Here is an 18,876-nt window from a genome sequence, read left to right on the forward strand (position 1 = left end):
GGGGGGGGGGGGTGGGGGAGGGAATAGGAAGCCAGGCTACGAATGAGTGTCAATCTTTGTGGCCAGGCTTCTGCAGGATGCAGGGGTGGTGCAGCCAGCAGAAACTCTTCTTTCCCTCCAGCTCTGGCAGGGCCTCCCCAGGGAAAGGGCAGCAGTCTTTCTGCCTGACTGGCCAGGGGGTATTTGATTAGGATGCTGTTCTTACTGGCAGGAGAGCTTATGCCATGGCCCCAGCACCCATGCGACTCCAAGCAACGCTGGGACCCAGGAAGGGTAAGACTGAGCTGATGAAATGAGAAAGCATCTCTGAATCAACAAGCAGTGGCATCTTCCCAAGGTGTCACATGGTGTTGTGGGCCCAGTGGGTCCTCCCAGAAGCTACCCCTGCAGGGCCTCTGGGACCCAGGTCATTCCAGCTTTCTGCAGTCCTCACAGCCCGCCTCCAGTAGGGGGCAGTAGAGAGATGGCAGGACCTGGAATCAGGGCCTTAGCAATTCGTCTATGAGATGGGTCACTCTTGCTCTGCTTTCCTCCTGTTAGAGGCTGAGTCCTCTCAAATCCATGTGTTGAAGCCGTGACTTCCAGTACCTCAAAACGTGAGCCCATTTGGAGAGAAGCCCTTTACAGAGTTGATTTAGTTAAACTGAGGCGCTTACGGCGGGCCCTAATGCAGAGGGACTGGTGTCATCAGAAGAGGAACTTTGGACATATGGAGAGATGCCAATGGCATTTATGTGCAGAGAAAAGATCCCAGGAGGACACAGTGAGATGGTGGCCCTCAGACACCAACCATGCCAAGACTTCCCACCTCCAGAACCATGCACACATGAGGTTCTGTTGTTTAAGCCAAGCCTGGGATACTTGGTCCTGCTGCCCTAGCAAGCACAGTTGTGAGACTGGTGTGTAGCAAGCACCTGAGTACCGGAATCCACAGTGTGGTATGGGACATCAGGCACCTAAGGTGAGTCTCTGGGCCATAATGAAGCTGTCCCATGAGTCCCGGGTGCAGGAGGGATCAGAGTACAGCACAGCTTTATAGGCACCACTCTGTTGTCGGGACTGGCTGAGGCAGGGTGCTCTCCCAGGCCGACTGTCCTTATCCCTGGGACCTCTCACTGTGCCTAGCAGGGAGCAGGCTCTGAATAGGTCTGCAGGCTGCCACACACAAGACCGGGTATCTCCCCAGAGGGTGTGAGCGTGTGCATGGCAGGAGGACAGCAGAGCGGCGGACCAGGGAGAGGGCCCCACTCAGCACAGGACCGCAGCTGGGGTTCGAAGCAGATTTACTGCTGGCATGAAAGATGCTGGGGGCGACACTGCAGATGACAGCTGGAAAGCTAAGGGTCAGGCACCATCTCACATATCCTCACCACAGTCCTCCCAGGAGATCCGCTCCCATCTTCCAGGAAGAAAACTGAGGCACAGTGAGATTAACTTGCCCAAGGACGCAAATGTTAAGTGGAGAGCTTCAATAAGAACTAAAAGAAAGGATTTAAGAAAAGCAAAGGAGGAAGGGAAGAGGGCAATCCAGGACAGAGGGGTAAAGGCAGGGCAGGGAATCCAGAATGTGAGGCAGACAAGGGCAGAAGACCCCTGAAAGAGTACAAGGTGTGGTTTCGCAGGACAGTACTGAGCTGTGGGTGTCACAGAAGCTGTGTGGCCAGGCTGTGGTGGGCTTGATGCAGGAGCAGGGGCAGCTCCTGGGCTCAGGGGAGTCCTGCCTGAATTGTATACCCTGAAAATAAACCTGTACACCACAGTGCAGGCTGTGCAAACTCGGGGGACAGGAGGAACAGCAGTAGGGAGTCCAGAGGGACTCAGCTGGTAGCTGTAGGGCAGGGATGCGGACTCCTCAGCTGGACTCCAGGGGACCTGATGGCCTGCAGAAGTTCATGCTCCCTCTCTCCACAAGGGGGTGCTGCACGCCATGCTGGGCTCGGCCAGCAGCTCTTCCTGGTCCCAGGCTGGCCACTTCTGGAGAAGTCACCTGCTGCAGAGGTGCTGTCTGTCCTACCACCTTCGTGGACACAGCCTGCATCCTCAAAGCATTTGGGAAGCTATTGTGAATTTTCCCAGGCCCAGGGCTCTGGGGTTGAGGTCACGGAGGCTTAGGAATCCCACATAAGGGCCCAGGCCTTGGGGAGACAGCAGGACACAGTCAGAGGCCAGGCCCCATGCCAGCTGGCCCTGGGGACAGGCCCAGCACCCGTGAGCAGCTCTCCAGGTCCATTCATCATCCCTGGCAGGCATCTGTCCCTCTTATTTGCCTCAAGCTCAGACGCTCACCCAATGGGGACACAGTGACCTAAGCTGTCCTCACACTGATCACGAATAGGAAGCCCACCAAGGCCATCACTGATAGCCACAAAATCCTCCTTCCTTAATACCTGCCGAAGGCCAGTTGCTTTAAACATTGCACATAGTAAACCCTGAGATGTGCACACGTCTTTACCTTCTGCTTGCAAATGAAGAAACTGAGGAACAGAGGAGGGCAATTTCCAGCCTGCAGGCACAGGATCCCAGACCCAGCAGGCCCTGACCCTGCACTTCCTCACACCTGCCACTCAGTAGAGGAAATAGCAGCTGAGGGGCCCTGGGCCATGGAAATCCTCCCAGCAAGTTCTCAGGAACCGGCTTCTGCAGGCCCACCTGACACTGTGAAGCTGAGTGACTTGAGTGAGACGGAACTGGATTTAGTCACATGAGGCTCTGCTTGGTTCTGCTGGCTCCCACCCGGTGTGGGGGCCTCTGGGACTCAATTCACCCATCCTCCACTCCACTAGTGTGTTCCAGTCTGGGACAATGGATGGTGGATGCTTAGACATGTCACACTGTCACCAGATGGAGCCAGATGCCTTCGTGTGTCAGCGAAGCCTGTGTCCCTGCAAGCAGGGTGCTTCCCAGTTCAAGGGAAAGAGGGTCACCACTCCTTGGGAGGGTAGCTCCCTGCCTGGTGTGGGCACGCGGCTGGGTCATCTGTGATCACTGGTGAAGGCTCTCATGCTGTATCTGTCAAAAAGACAGCCACCTACCTGCCTCGCAAGCCCAAGGCCCCAAGTTTGATCCCCAGCACAAAAACAAAACAAAAAAACATCCAGCCACCTCCAAAACTCCCAAGAAGAAGGCTTCCATCACCTCAGCCCTGAACTTGAGCTCCCCAGCCTCACATCTGCCTGTGCTTGGCCAGCTCAGCCTGCTTACAGCTTGCCAACTCCTGTTCCTTCTGTTTCACACCATCAGGGTGTCCCTACTTTGTAGCATAGGTCCAGGCTGACCTGGGAGTGTCATGGGTTCTTGGTGGGCTGGGCTCAAAGAGCAAGCTGAGGACGCCAGCATGGTGAGGACCAGCCTGGAGCCTCTTGCGGAGCGCGCACTGCAGGTCAGGCAGAGTAGCCGAGGACCAGGCTTGGTCTGACTCAGGCACTGGGGGCAGGGAGGTGACCCAGTGGCTGGTCCCTTGGTGCTATCAGTAGGTTCAGGCCCAGAATCCTGAACAGCCATGTGAAGGGGCAGATGGGAGAAGGATGGTGTTCATGCAGAGGGCACAAGCTGAATGAAGAAGCCGGATTCTGAGAATCAGAAATCCTACCATCAGCAGAGAAATCCTACCATCAAAACTGCATCCAACATCCAGGAAGATGGAGAGTAACAAGTCCCGATGGGCACATGGCAGGGCCATAGCTGCAGAAATCCCTCCTGTGTGCAGGCACTGCTGCTGTTCCCAGGTCCCCACCTGGACAAGCAGGTGGCAGAGCTGACAGCCAGGGGAATCAACTGCGGGGAACAGCTCCATTTCTCACGCCTTTCCATCCTCACCTCTGGCAGGGCCCCTGTACTGTAGGTTGAGCTTGAAGAACTGTGCAGAACAGTCAAGGCACATGTGAAATGCAAATTTCACCCTGATTTATCATGGAGGGTGACACGGCTGCTTGCTGACACGACAGCTGATGATTTTGAAGCCTCACTAAATCTGAGGATGGATTATTAAGCCCTGGATTTATGTGTTCTGTGAGACAGGAGCCGTCGCTGTCGGATGTCGACAGAGTTCAGCAGGAAAACGTCACTCCAGACTGATTTCATTTCCTCTGTGGTTCTCGGACCGGATCAGAGGCTGATGAGAGCGGGGAAGTCACAGACACACACGTCAGGAGACATCATAAAGGGCCGAGGCAACGCTCCTGCTTGCTGCTCTGGATAGTGACATCCAGCTGGATGAATCTCTGCAAACCAGCACAGGATGGAGGTCACAGGCACCGTGGGGCTCCAGGCAGCCCTTGCCTCCCACCTTCCTATTTTCTGTACCTGCATTACCTTCAGTGGGGAGGAAGGTTAACACACTGCAGGGAGATCAAGGTTTAGAGATCAGTGACGGGCTGAGTCTATGACTGTGAACTCCCAGAATAAAACGTGGTTGTGTTCAGGAACTTGGGAACACCAGGGAGGGATGGCACCCCAGCTCTCGGACGGAGGCAGGAAGAGTATCAGGGACAGATCCTAAGAAGCACACATCCCCATCAGGGATGACAGGATCTGACAGAATCTGGGTACGAGGGGGTGGACAGGGGAAGGTCAGCCTCAGACAGAATGAGCAGGAGGCATGAATGAGACCGGGCCATGGGGAAGAGCAGCTTCCCCCATGTTTCTCGCTGGAGAGAGGCTAGAAGCAGATAGAAGACACCATCACAATGGGGCAGACTGGCTGTCTTAGGAGGCAGTGAGCTCCTCACCACCAGGCGTGCTCAATCCGACCAAGTGTGCGGGTGTCCAGTTGGAAGAGGAGGCCATTCTTGCTGGGCAGCAGGAAGGCAGACCAGGCAGTCCTTGCGTCTAAGATTCTGGGATTCTCACTTGAGCAAACTTCTCTAGCCTCTCAACAGGCCAGGCACACAGGGACTCTGAATCTTCACGGACTGTTCCGCGGGCACAGAAGCAACTGGACTCAGCATAGAGAGGGGGCTGGGAGGGAGGGAGGTCCCATCAGGCCATGGTGGCCCCTGGCGGCCCCCACTGCTCTGTTGTCTGCTCTCTCAAGATTCCCAGGTGGAATCAACACTGATCCCTGCATTTTCCTGGGTCTCAGTCCTACAGGGTAGAAAATCTCCAATCTCATTCCAGACAGTGAATTTCCCATACAGAAACTTACAAACTATTTCAGCTCAGATTGCAACCCTGATCAGAGAACCGGGCGAAGAGTTCCTGAGCAATGTGTACTTTTAGGAAGGCAACAGGACAGATGGACAGATGGACAGCAGGTCTTCTGGTCACCCCACAACCACCTGAGGACAGAACTCGGGTGACTGTCCCCACTCTGGAATGGAACATTGTGGGCCTCGTTTTCTGGGCAAATCATTTCTGGTTCTGCTTGGAGACAAAAAACCAGGAGGAGATAGCTGTAAAAGAACACAAGAGTCTGCTTCTGACTGTAATATTGACTCCTCCCACCAGGCGTCCTGGGCACAGAGCGATCTGGACTTTAAAAGAAGATTTTACAAAAACATGTAAGGAGAATGACTGCCCAGCCCTGACATGTGACAGGCCAGCCAGAGAGAGGACAGTTCCCTAAAGCGGTGGCTCAGCAGGGCCGTGTTGTGCCTAGGGGGCCCTTGGCCTTGCCCATAGACACTTTTGCTTGCCATGATGAGATGAGGGATGCTGCTGGCCCCTGGTGAGACCGGAGATGCTGATGAGCAGCCTGCAGTGCACAGACTTCCCACAAGAAGAAAGACCCAGGCCATGCTGTCACCAGGGCTGAACCTGACAAGCCCCGCTCCACAGCCACCAGGCCGCAGCTGATCCTGAGGCTGTGCGTGTCCAATGCAAGGAGCGTGTGGGCAGGCAGGTGGGGCTGGGTGCAGGGTGCGGAGACCGTCTTTGTAGGTGCAATAAGTCAAGGCTCTCGAAATGAGTTTATCCTGGATTATCCCAGTGGGCCCAGCAATCCAAGTGTCCTCACAATGGACACACAGCGAGGGGACAGAGGGGGCAGAGGAGGCTATGTGAGAGCAGTCACAAACAAGCTCCTGGATCTACTGGATCCACTGGATCTACTGGATCTGCTTCAAGAGCAAGGAGGGACTCTCCCCTGGAGCTTTGGGAGAAATAGGGCCCTGCTAGCAGATTAGTTTCAGACTTCTGCTCTCTGGAGCCGTGAAAGAAATACGTATCTGTTACTGTAAGTCACCGAGTTCGTGATCATTTGAGTTACAGAAAATGAAATGGTTTTCTTTAAAAATGGAGACCCCCCCCACCATTATGTGAAAACCACTTCCCTAACTGGGTCACGTCCCCTAGAGTATGTTATGGTCACCAGCCTTCCACGTACATGACTCTGAATCCAGTGAAGAAACATAAATGAAGGGTGGGCTATGTGTGTCAGGCTTAGAGTTTCTTTTCTTATGCACTGTCGAAAATCTTCTGAAACTTAGGAACTAACTGAAAAGCTATGGAGACCTATGAGGGAAACAGAAGAATGAGTACTGCTTTGGTATCCAGGCACCGTGCACGGAGTACTTCACAGCCAAGAGCTGATTTGTGACGCTGACTATACCCCTGGGCGCAGCCAAAGGGGATCCCTGGAAAAGAGTCTTCCCCAAGCCCTCAGCAAAAGGCTCAGAACAACAGCTTGTCACACCCAGGCCCCCAAATCACAGCTAAGACACATCTGGCGTCAATGCCAGTCAGGAACGACTGTGAACGGAGATGACAACATCCTGCCACCATAAGTTCTTTTGGTCCCACAAGGGAACTCTCAGCTCATTTCAAGGAGGGGACACCAGGAGCCGAGAGGAAATGACACGTGCCCAGAACTCATCACTGAAGAATTAGGGCCAGCAAGGAGGATACTCCGCTCCGTCCCAGAGGCCCACGGAGCCTCCTCTGCTGTTAGACTGGTACCGTCCATCAGGAAGGGTGTTTGGTGCCCCCAGCCATGCTGTGAACCCTGCAGTAAAGGACAGTGATTCCAAGATGCATGGCAGGGAGTTCCCTACGACTCTGTCTCTACGCCTATTTTTAATTTTATATTTATTTTTTTCCCATTTAGTTTATTGGTACATTTTAAACAAACAATATAGTTACATCTATCATTGGGATCTTGCACCTTTACATGCTATATCTTGGTTCTTATTTTTTACCCACACCCCTGCCCTCCCTTCACCCCCTCTACCCCTTCCTATTTACAAAGGTGTTGTTTCCATTTTTAAACATTTTTGGGCTGGGGATTTAGCTCAGTGGTTCTGCTGCCTGCCTTGAAAGTGCAAGGGCTGGAGTTTAATCCCCAGTACCCCAGTACCAAAAAAAAAAAGATTTTTAAAAAACATTTTTTCTTTTCCCTTATTTCCTTTCCCCTTCCCCTCCCCATTTAACCATTTTCTTCCTATTTCACACTATCAATTACCATTTGAACCTTATTTATACTTTTAGTTTTTCACACCAGAAAAACTATTCAGTATTTACTTCTGTGTTCTATTTATTCCATTTAAGAGTATAGCCTAAGGGGCGTCCATTTAGCTATAAATGTCTTTAGTTTCTCATTCTTTATGGCTGAGTAGTACTCCATTTTATAGAATACCACAGCTTCTTTATTTCGTATCCAGTTGATGGACATTTGGGCTGTTTCCAAGTTTTAGCTATTACAAACTGTGCCACTATAAACATGGGTGCACATGCATCACTGTGGTATGATTCTTTTAATTCTTTTGGAAAGATACCCAGCAGAGGGACAGCTGGTTCAAATGGAATCTCTAATCCAAGTTCTTTGAGGTATCTCCATCTTGATTTCCACAGTAGTTGCACCAGTCTGCACCTCCACCAACGATGAAGAAGGATTCTTTTCTCCCTATAACCCTGTCAACTTTTATTATCGGTTGATTTCTTGATAGCAGCCATTCTTTCTGGGGTGAGGTGGAATCTCAGTGTTGTTTTCAGCTGCATCTCTAGAACAACCAGTGATGTTGAATATTTTTTTCATATATTTATTTGCTGTTTTTACTTCTTTGAGAAACGTCTGTTCATTTCAGATGCCCATTTTTTAATTGGGTCTGTGTGTTTGGGGGAGTCTAATTTTTTAAAAAATTATTTATATATTATAGATAGTAGTCCTTTGAGGAGTAGCTGGTAAAATTTTTTCCCACGTTATAGGTTATCTCTTAGTTCTGTTGGTGGTTTTGCTTGCACTGCAAAATTTTTTTAATACAATGAGATCCCAGTTGTTGATTCTTTGTGTAAGTTCCTGTGCTGCTAAGGATTAGTTCATAAAGTCTTAAGGCGAAAAGGGGACTATTGCTTCCGCTTCATCCATTCCCAAGTCCACATTACTCACTGCTCTGCCCTGTCCTTTGAACACCTTCCAATCTGCACCATGTTGCAGTCAGACTGGAGGACACCATGCTCCCTGCAGATGTGGGGCCTCCTACCCTGTGTCGTCAGGCTCCTGGGAGGCAGGGACCTGTGACCCCCAGATTTGGGAGAGGAACTCAGGGCCAAGCTATCCTCTTTCCCACCTCTTCCCCACTCCTCCACGACCAGCTCAAGCCAGCTGCGCCAGGACAGGGACCTCACCAAAGCTGACCTTTCACCTGCTGCCACCTGGGATGGGCCAGCCCTGTTCCCTAACACAATTGTTCCTAACAAACTCCCAGAAAGACTATAAAAGAGCTATGTGCTTTGCATCCTGGCTTCCTTTTCTTTTCTCCCATGATAGGATTGATTTTCTCCATTCCCCATGTCTTATATTATGCTCATTTCAGTTACTGTCTTAAGTAAATGTTTACTTATTATATAAAATTTATGTAACAATAAAATATACCATCTTAATCGTTTTTAAGCGAGTAGGTCAATAGTGTTAAGTACATCTGCACTGTTGTGCAACCAATCTCCAGAAACCTTTTCTGAAAGGTAATGTTAAATGATGCCAAATTTCAATTTCAAAAGTAGAGCGAACACACTAGAATAATGAAGATCCAGAGACCCAGCACTTACCACCATTGTCAAATCATTGCCAATTTCCTATCCCCCACCTAATCCTCCTGCCCTGTGACTTTTAAAATTTTCTTTAGCACTTAATAGAAATGATATACAATAATTTTTCACTGTATTGTACGAGATAGCCACCAAAGAAGTCTACATAGGTTAGAAAGAAGACACTGTAGATAGTTAAAGAGAGCCCAGTCCTGTGGGATACTTTCTCAGAGGATAGAAGTCAGATTAAGCAAATGCAGAGAAAGGCTACAACACAGGCCTTTGGAGCCCCTTCAAAAGATGCCTTTCCCCTGAGACAAAGTCTCAAACATTCATTCAGTCCCAGAGATGGCAATTACCTCTCTGCCTTGCCCACATGCCTTGGACACTATCCACCCATTCTCCCCAAATTTGGCTTTGCATTTGACCGCAGCACTCTATTAACCTAGAAGAAAACCAAGATAGAGTTACCCCATTTTTTGAGAGATCATCAGAGATACTCGTTTGAAGAATGGGAAATTCATACCCACCAAAATCAACTAGTTCCTACACAAACTGTCAAGTGACACAAGTGGGTTCTGCTTTCTCACTTGCAATGGCCTGTCCACTTTGAGGCACCAGTGCACAGGTTTCACAGGGTTTTTAAGACCCTTGGGAGCTACAACCTATCTCCAGCATCTGCATCTGGCCCAATACATCTGCTGAGCCTCATGCAATTCTTCTGATGATCTTCAAGGGTCCTTGAAGGATCAAAAACAAGGGTGAAGGGGGTGTGCTGCATACCATCACTCATGACATCCAAATCATCACTGAATCCCAGGGGTGAGTGCTCCATGGGCTGAGCTCATAACACTCAAGGATCCATCCAGAGGGCTGCCTTGCAGATTGTCTGACACAGTCAGTGCCTGCGCGGGCTTCTGTGCCCGAGGAGGCGACTGGAAAGACCGCGGGCAGTGGGGATCCTTACGGGGAACCTCTTTACATCCTTAGCAGCATTTGAAGCCAGGCTGATTTGTATCCTGACAAATACAACATGGCTTTCACTTGCTAAGCAGACTGGCTAAGTTCGCAGAGACTTCTTAGGTCTTGTTTGTGTGACATGATAGATTCCTCTGGAGGTGTACAGCCTTGGGGAAAACAGAAAATACTAATATTCACCAGGTACCACATGGGGACAGGAAATATAAAATTCCCTGCCTTTTCTCTCTCTTTCAGTCGAGGGCTGTCTCCATTAGACCAGAGTAAAGACATGGCTGACAGCTTTCTCTGGGTACAGATTTAAGGAAGGGTAAGGGCCTCACACAACTATGGATCGGAGAGGCAAAAAGCGTAAAAGGAAAACAAATGATTCCCTTCACTTCTTGCTGTTTTTTCTGGTCCTGGGATCAAACTCAGGACCTCACGCTTACCGGGCACACGCAGCACCACTGAGCTCCGTCCTTGGTCGATTCCCTTCACTTCCTCAATATATTTCATTTCCAATTTTTCTCTTTAAAATATTTATGTTCTAACACATGATTTTCATACAGCATAATAAGGAATGTCTAAAATAGACCTTAATATCTATAAGCTGTTTTTTTAAAAAAATTAAATCTGACCCCAAAAGTATAAAGACACAGAATGAAAAAAGGGTGTGCCTACCTCCCCTTTGCACAAATAATCCCGTTTGTTACATTCCTTCCCACTTAGTTCCACAGTTAAATGTAGTCTACAGAATTTCATACCTCATTTCGTCACTGTCGCATACCTGTCATTCATGTATTTTAAAATGTTTAATGCCTAAAAATACTACAAATTGGTCTGCCAAAATTTACTTCATAACATCTTCAAACATTGTAAAGCTGTTTCCAGTTAGTATATCTTTTTTGGAAAAAACTATTAGTCCACATTTGATTATCTTCTCCAAATAAATTCCCAGAGGAAAAAGTACCTTGTCAAAGAATCTATTTTCAAATTGCTTTGTAATACAGCCATACAATACTTATCTCGAGATCCCTGATTTATCTCATTAGCAATTTAATGCTGTTAATATAGTGCCAAAAAATTACTGTGTTTTCTACCAAAACAAAAGGGTAATGTTATACTGTGCTTCCTTGTAATAGTACCCTTTCCTACGGCCAGGGCCCTGTTATGTATTTTAAACTTCATTCCAATTACTAATTGTTTCCAAAATTGGGATTTTTTTTCATCCTTTCAATAATTTTGCCTTTGAAACTTCCTAATGTCTCTTAAGTTGGCTACAGAACCACAATTACCACCAGACTACAAGGTTTTTTTGGGGGGGTTGTTTATTGGATCTTAAAAGTACATTTTTATTATAGACATTGGGAAATTTATTTTTATAGTAGAAGCACGTGTCCAATATTGGCTATCATATGGAAAGTGTAAATTTTGGTGGATTTCATTTGCCTGTCAAGACATACTAAATATTTGGAAATTAAGGTGAATTTTCTCAGCCAGGTATGATGGCAATATGTAGGCTCAGCTGTTTGGGAGGCTGAGACAGGAGTCCTTAAGCTCAGAGTTTGAGGCCAGCCTGGGCAACAATGTGAGTCCCTGTCTCAAAAAAAAAAAAAAAAAAATATTTAGCGGGAAAGAGAATCTTGGTCTTTTGATAGGAAAGCTGATTTTTTTCCTATTTAATTTACAGATATTTTACCAATTTATTAATTGTTGGGATAAATACCTAATAAAGAATTACTCTCTTTAATGTATAAGATGACTGTGCAAAGTAATTAGAAACTATGAAGAGAGGGGCTGGGGATGTAGCTCAGTGGTGCCCGTGTCTGCCTGGCAAGCATAGGTCCTGAGTTCAATCCTCAGGGTACCAAAAAACCAAACCTCTGAAGACAAATGTTTAAAATATAATGGTTATCGGTAGACAGATTTAAAAGACAGTTGGAGAGTGATATCTCAATTTAAATAAATAAGAACTATAACAAAGAAAATTTAAATATATAGTTTTGATAGTTGAATATATTTTAAAATAAATTTGAGATGATAACTTATTTATTTATTTACTTCTTCTTACTAGGTAGTTCAGGTCTTGAACTCACTATGTAGACAAAGGTGGCCTTGTACTTGCAGCACTCCTCCTGCCTCAGCCTCCCAAGTGTTGTGATGACAGGCGTGCACCACCACACTTGGCTTAACATTTATTCTTTCAGTAAGCTGTTTCTCTCAAATGGACGGACTATTACATTTCCAAAGTTCTGAAATGGTAAACAGACCACAGAAATACATCTTTATGCTCCTGCTTGAAACCAAGAGCTCCTGCAAAGTGCCGGTCTTGATTCAGGGCCAATGCCCTGGGTTATTTTAAAGTGAATCATAGACATTGTTTCATCCATAACTACTAGAAACCCTAACTTTGAAAGATGAAGACAAAATTACAGTGCTGTCCTCACAACCCCAACACACAAGCACTAACTGTAGAAGGCGGCTTAGCTTTTATTTTTTTGTTTTTTTTTGAGATAGGGTCTCAGTATGTAGATGATACTGCCCTGGAACTCACTATGTAGCCCAGGCTGGTCTAGAACTCACAATGATCCTCCTGCCTCAGCCTCCAGAGTGCTGGGGTTACAGGCTGTGCCACCACGCTCAGCTTGCAGTTTAGCTTTTGAAGATCTAAACTTCACCCTCCACCCAGGCCTGGGTATACAGTAAGTTCCTCGCTTCTGAACAAGTTCCGTGCCAGAGAACATTCAGAAGTTGGATTCCTTCATAATCTGAGAAATTGAGTCTTCGATAGTACACACCTGTGACTCTTGCCAGGACACCTGTGAAAGTTTTTAACGCAAATGTTCCTAAGTTGAGGACTTATGGTACCACAAACGCCAATTCTGATGACCAAGAAACCAAAGACTTGAGATGCTTTCCAAGCCCACCCATACTCAGGCTTCAGCTTTCTGCCCCACAGGCTCCTGTTCTCTTCCCACTCTGCCTTCACCTCTTAGAGGGGCTGATGGCTTGGAGTGGCGGGTGCTGGATGAGCCTGATGCCCATATGGAAACCTGCATTCCTCTCTTCCCTGCCTGAATCCCAACTCCAGGAGCGTCCCAGTTTGGCCTCTTTCAGTGTTTTTACTGTATTTCCCTATTATAAAAGTATAAAAGTTATTGCAATAAGTCAATGTTAAAGATTTTCTGTTTTTAGTCTTAGAAAGAGAGGGAGAAAGGGAACCAGAAAGGCAGATTTATGTCAGCCGGGTGGGTTTTCAGTTGGGGCTCTGGAAACAGCTTTCCCCAGTGAGTCACAGGTAACTGACTCCTCCATGATCTCCCCCTGCAGTCAGGCCTGGGAGCCTTTAAATGAGAAAGGGAATGCAAAGGAATCCTCACTGCTGCCAGCCACCTCCTTCTCCAGTAGGTGGGATCCATTCTGGGGTCTCTCTGCCCCCGTTGATGGGGTGGATTTTGATAGAGGTGGAACGGAGAGCCAGATCACAGCTGGGTCACATGAGCTGGATTTATATCGCCTAGAGCGAGGACAACTCTCTTGTTAAATGAATGCAAGTTCTGTCTTCACTCTGGGAGAGTGGAGGGGACTCTGGTGAAGGTTGGCGGGGCACAGAGAGCTCTTTCCTTCTCACAAGCCCTGTCACAGTGCTCTGAAACTCTCTGCCTCGCACCTGCCTTGCTCTGCTGAGTCTGAGGGTACCCAGCTTGGGTGCTGTTTGATCACCAGGTGAATGACCCTTGGTTGTTAAATGCCCTGCAGGAGGCTTAGCAGCACCCTGGGCATCTGACTACTGAAACCCAGTCACAACAAGCCAAAAATGTCACCAGCCACTGCACAGTGTTCCTTGGGGGCAACAGTGCCTCTGGGTTGAAAAATCATTCATTCAGGGTACCTTCCTATGCAGAGAAACCACTTATTTTTTGTTTTCTTTCTGATGCCCAACACAGCAGCTTGCCCACTGCAGGAATCTCAAAATATTTGTGGATCCCTAAGAATGGTCCCAGGAAGCAGGTCTTGGACCCAGTGTGTCACAGATGGGGCAAAGGAGGATCAGAGAGTCATGCATCTCTGGGGTTTCACAGCTAGGAGCACCAGGCAGGTAACCTAACAGCCCCCTCTGTTACATTCAAGCCCCTGGGATCCTCTTGCTTTCAGCTCTGGTCGCCATGGAACAAGGTCGTGAACGCCTTTTGGATAGAATATTTAGAATATTCCAAGTGCCTGAAGCTGTTAATTAATGAGGAAGGCGTTCTGAGCCTTGTCTGAGTCTGGGGCCTTGGTGCCATCTGCTGTCAAAGCCATAGGAGGAGACTCACGGCCCTACCAAGTGCGAGAGCAGGGTAAAAATTTTAAAAGATTTCTCTAGTGCTTCAAACTGGAGAATGAATGATAAATTATAACGATTTGCACCACATTCACAGTGTGAGGCGGCAAAGCCCAGCGTCCCACTGCACTCAGGCTATGAATGAATTTAGTCACAGATCTGAAGTGCTGTCTTAATAAGGTTCAGATTCTGTGTTCCTTTTTACTAAGGAAAGTAGAACAGAGTAAACGTCTGACTCATATTTGGAAGTGGGAGTCAGGTGGGAATGGGAAGGGACTCACGGGCTTCGCAACCCGGTACCCAATTTTCAGGGCAGAAAAAAAATAAATCTAATTTCCAACTCTACCGCCACTAAGTGTTCTTTCAAAATCATGCTAATTATGAAGAATGGAAATAGCTTCATGCATCGATACCCTGAAGATCAGTCAGGCCCACACTGCTTGGTTTTGCTTGGCAGCGATGTTCAGAGGTAGCCCCGGGGGAAACGCTGCGGGCTGCAGGTTTATGTCAAGCTCAAATTCACGTGTTGGAATCCAGCCCTGCAAGGTGACTGGATTAAGGGGAGGCCTCGGGGAGCTGGACAGTCATGGGCACAGGGCCCGCATGAATGAGATCAGTGTCCTTGCCCTTCCACCAGGTGAGCACGAGGTGGGAGGCCCATTTACGAACCAGAGAGTGGGTTCTGTACCACACACTGCCTCTGCCAGGGCCTTGATTTTGGGCCTGCCAGCCTGAGACTCCTCTACTGTTAATAAGCTTGCCAGCAGACAGACTTTTATTATGGCAGCCGGAAGGGATGAAGCCAGGTATCATTTCTTCCCCAGGAGGCAGGGCCCTGTGGCTTCAAGGGCAACTAGAAATAGTACTCTGGGCCTTCAGTCCCGGCTCCGCGAAGCCCGGCCCGAAAAGCACAGCCGGTCCACTTGCAGTGAGGCTATGCTTACTGAGTCCCATTTACTGACCTGGTTGACAGGGCTCGACACCAGTTTCCTGCCTTTACTGCATCATGCTTGAGTGGATTTGGGAGGTCACTGTATTTGAGTTAGCAGAGAGAAGAAAAGCCAAACGGCGACTTTTCCAGTGTGAAATTTCTCTCTTCTTTTGTTTGTTTTTTGTTTTTGTTTTTTGTACTGGGGCTCAAACTTGGGTCTTTGTGCTTGTGAGGCAGGTACTGGAACCACTGAGCTAAATCCCCGGCTTCTCTTCTTTTCTTGCCCTCTCTCTCCCTTCCTTTTACTCTCTTGCAGTACTGGGGATTGAACCCATTCTTCTTTTTTGAGACAGGGTCTCAGTAAATTGTGAAGTTGCCCGGGTTGGGCTCAAACTTGCGATCCTCCCGTCTCTGTCTCCCAGATGGCTGGGATTACGGAGTGCGCCACCCAGGGGCTCGGTATGTCATCCCAGTGTACAGCCTTAGTGGCTTGCCTGTGCTGAGGAGGATCTGGAGCCTCCCTCAGGGATGGAGGACCGTGGCCTGGGACTGCGCTCGGGGCTGGTGGGCTGCAGTGAGGTGTGAGGCCTCCCAGGCTCAGGGAAGCACAGACAAGCAGAGGGAGGAGGCTTGGATGTGGCTGTGCTGGATCGCTCTCCTTCATGCAGGGCTGTGCTCCTGTGTGGCACAGCGAGCCCCTGTCCTCTGGCCTGCGGGATGGGGATGTTAACTGGGGTGTGGCCACATGGGACGGGATGGCACACAGAAACACACCTCTGGGTGCCACTGGGAGCACAGGGCTGCAACATCCCTCTGTTTAAGCATCCGCGTGCTTGCCGACCCCCTCATATTTATGCCCAAGGTGTAATAAGCAAAGCCCAAGGCGCCCAGGGCTGCACCCTCAATTCTCGCCGGCCCCATCACAGAACTCTCTCTTCAGCCTTTTGCTCTGACTGAGGCATGGTGAGCTTCCTGTCCACGAGGAGGCTGCAGTGCTGAATGATGACATCCAGAGGGCAGGGGTGGAAGGTCCGGCTGACAACACGCCACGATGAGGCCACGCACGGCGGCCGTGGAGAGTGCTGGTGACAACACTGGTGACAACAAGTGCTTTCTCCACTTCTGATCAGAGGTCACTGGGGCCTGGAGCCAGCTTGGTGAAACCAGGATTTAACCCTGTCTCCACGAGTTCTTTCCAGTGGATCCCTCTCCCTCTGAAGGACTAGAAGTTATCACAAGGCTGCTCCTCCCTCTGGAACTTAGACTTGGGAATGGCCTTTTCTCTCCCCACTCTTTTCCAAGGGTTTCTCAAAGACATTATCTCCACCACAGGGGCAGACTGACCAGGGACACCTGCTGTGGCCCAAACCCAATATCTGGGTCCTACCCTCCACTGAGTTTCATCTCTGTGACTGTTGCCTATAAGACAGGTGGGGATTTTCAGCTAGAAAAGCATCCTGGCTTCTGAGCTGCTGCCCTGGCGTCCTTCCTACTACGCTGAGGAAATGTCCAGTCTTCTAGCCAAAGCTTTCCTTATCAGCTCCCCAGCCCCAGGCTCCACAAGACTGGCATGTCCTGTTTTATCCACTTAAAAATATAAATGACAGGGGGATTGTAAATGTTTTAATATTAGATTGCAGTGATGGTTGTACAAGTCTGTAAATGGAGCACATAATAAAACAAGTGAATTTTACGGTATATAAATCATACTGTGCATTGAAAAAAGAAATGACAAGGATTTTTTTTTTTAAAAGAGGCTGTAAAGCAGTGTGTACAGAATCTCCTTAATCACTTCAGAGAGCAGAGGCTGAATGGGAAAGGCTGGCTACATATTTATGGCAACTCAGCTAAAATTATTTAGCCCATCCTCCATTGCTCCTTGGAAAAGTCACTGGAATTGAGGCTGTGAGACTCAATTCCACACCACTACCTCTTACACTCTGTTCAGGGCCTGGCAGGTAAGAGTGGAGAGGGGATGTGATGCAGGGGATCTTGAGACAGAGTCTGGCAGGGCTCATTCTCAGGGTTATTTCTTTTTTTTTTTTCTTTTTGGGGATCGAACTCAGGACCTTGCACTTGTGAGGCAGGCAGCAGCACCACGGAGCTAAATCCCCGGCCCTCAGGGTCATTTCTGAAGCCCCAGCAGGGGCTGCTAGGAGAAGTTTCTAATGCAGCTTCAGGCTCAGCCTGTTGGAGAGAGCACCCTGTCCCAGGTCTACTAAGCACACAGTAAACCTAACCCTGAACCTTACTTAACTCATCTGCAAGAAGAGGAAAGTGTTGGCACCTATTTAACGGGGTTGCCGTCAGGGCTGCTGACCAAGCCTGGCTCACTGATTTAAAAATCTAAATCACTTTATTACACCGTTGGAAGGGACCAACTGCAGGTGAGCCCCACCTTGCACCTAGTAGTGTATTTAGCCGGTTCCACTCAAACTTCACGATCACTCTTTGCACTGGGTCTTACTGGTGCCTTTTCACAGCCAGGAAAAAGGCTCCCAGAAGTCCAGGCACTTGTCTGGCCTACCCAGCTAAGGAGGGGCAGAGGTGGGACTTGCTGCTAGACTCACTGTGGAATACTCGTCACTCCACCATCCAATGTGCCACAGGCCGTGGACTCCAGTGACCTTCCCAGGATCCCGACCTAAGGGAGTTGAACTGGAATCCACCCACCAGGGGCCCTGACTGGCAGTTATCACATGAATAAAACCCCCACCCACTTTGCTGAGATCCTCACTCGGTTGCCATGGCACATTCTCAACATCATAGCACATCCGGTTCCCAAATGGTTAAACTCCCTGGAGCCTGGAGCTTCATACTAACTTACAAGCAGAATCTGAGCTAGACCTAGAGGACTATTTTTGACTACCAGTTTGGCTGCCCTTTCTGGGTGACCTAGTGGCACAGGCTGAGCTGTTATCTGGCCCACTGTTTTCTTCTCTGACTCTCACCTTGAGAAATGACCAGGTTTCAAAAGACTGGCCCCATACAGAATGACTCACTACAAGGGCCCAGAGGAAGGAGGAAGCCAGATCCAGGAGCTGAGTCAGGGCTGCCCTGGGTGGGAGAGTCTTGACCAGAGCCAGTGGTTTCCAGGCACACTGATTTCTAGGGTAAGTCCTCTTGAGTAAACCGCATATTCTGGAGTGGGAGAAAGGGACCCAGCAGGACAGACACTGCCATAGGCAATGGCCCTAGATCTCCATATCCAAGTAACTCCCCGAATGGCCTGCAGGCATCTCAGAGTCCAGATTAGCAATTCACTCCTTGAGCCAACTGGTTCCCCCCTCTGCCACGCTGCCAACAGAGCCATCTTCTCCAGGACCTGTTTGGCCACACCAACCTCCTCCCTAAAACTCGCCAACCATTCATCACAGCCCTGGCTGAAACTCACAATTCCTGTCTCGTCCATGAGGTGCCCTAGCCCCCTTGCAGAGTTCCATGTCACCTTTCAGACCCCAGGCCATGGCTTCCTAAGGAGACTGGTTTGGCTTGTGTCCAAGTCTGGCTGCTCCCTGAATCATCCCTGTGCAATTCAAATGTCTCCCCACAGTGGCACATGTCTGTAATCCCAGCACTTTGGGAGGCTGAGGCAGAGGGATCTCAAGATTGAGTCCTACCTGGTCAATTCAGTGAGACACTGTTTTAAGAAAAAAAAAAAAAAAAAAAAAAAAGGTGGGGGGTACCACAAACGCCCCCCTCG

The 18,876-nt window shown here is 48.9% G+C and overlaps 1 protein-coding gene and 1 non-coding gene across 3 annotated transcripts in view; both read right to left on the reverse strand.

Annotated features, from left to right (window-relative positions):
• The window catches only part of Slco3a1 (solute carrier organic anion transporter family member 3A1), a 289,188-nt gene that overhangs the window by 82,412 nt on the left and 187,900 nt on the right, over positions 1 to 18,876 (reverse strand). The window lies entirely within an intron of this gene.
• On the reverse strand, positions 12,128 to 12,262 carry LOC117285282. The gene has a single exon (XR_004516262.1). It is a non-coding gene; the product is annotated as a small nucleolar RNA SNORA2/SNORA34 family (small nucleolar RNA).

The sequence above is a fragment of the Fukomys damarensis genome, unplaced genomic scaffold (assembly GCF_012274545.1).
Source record: "Fukomys damarensis isolate Sample0158 unplaced genomic scaffold, DMR_v1.0_HiC HiC_scaffold_7, whole genome shotgun sequence".
Taxonomy (NCBI): domain Eukaryota; kingdom Metazoa; phylum Chordata; class Mammalia; order Rodentia; family Bathyergidae; genus Fukomys; species Fukomys damarensis.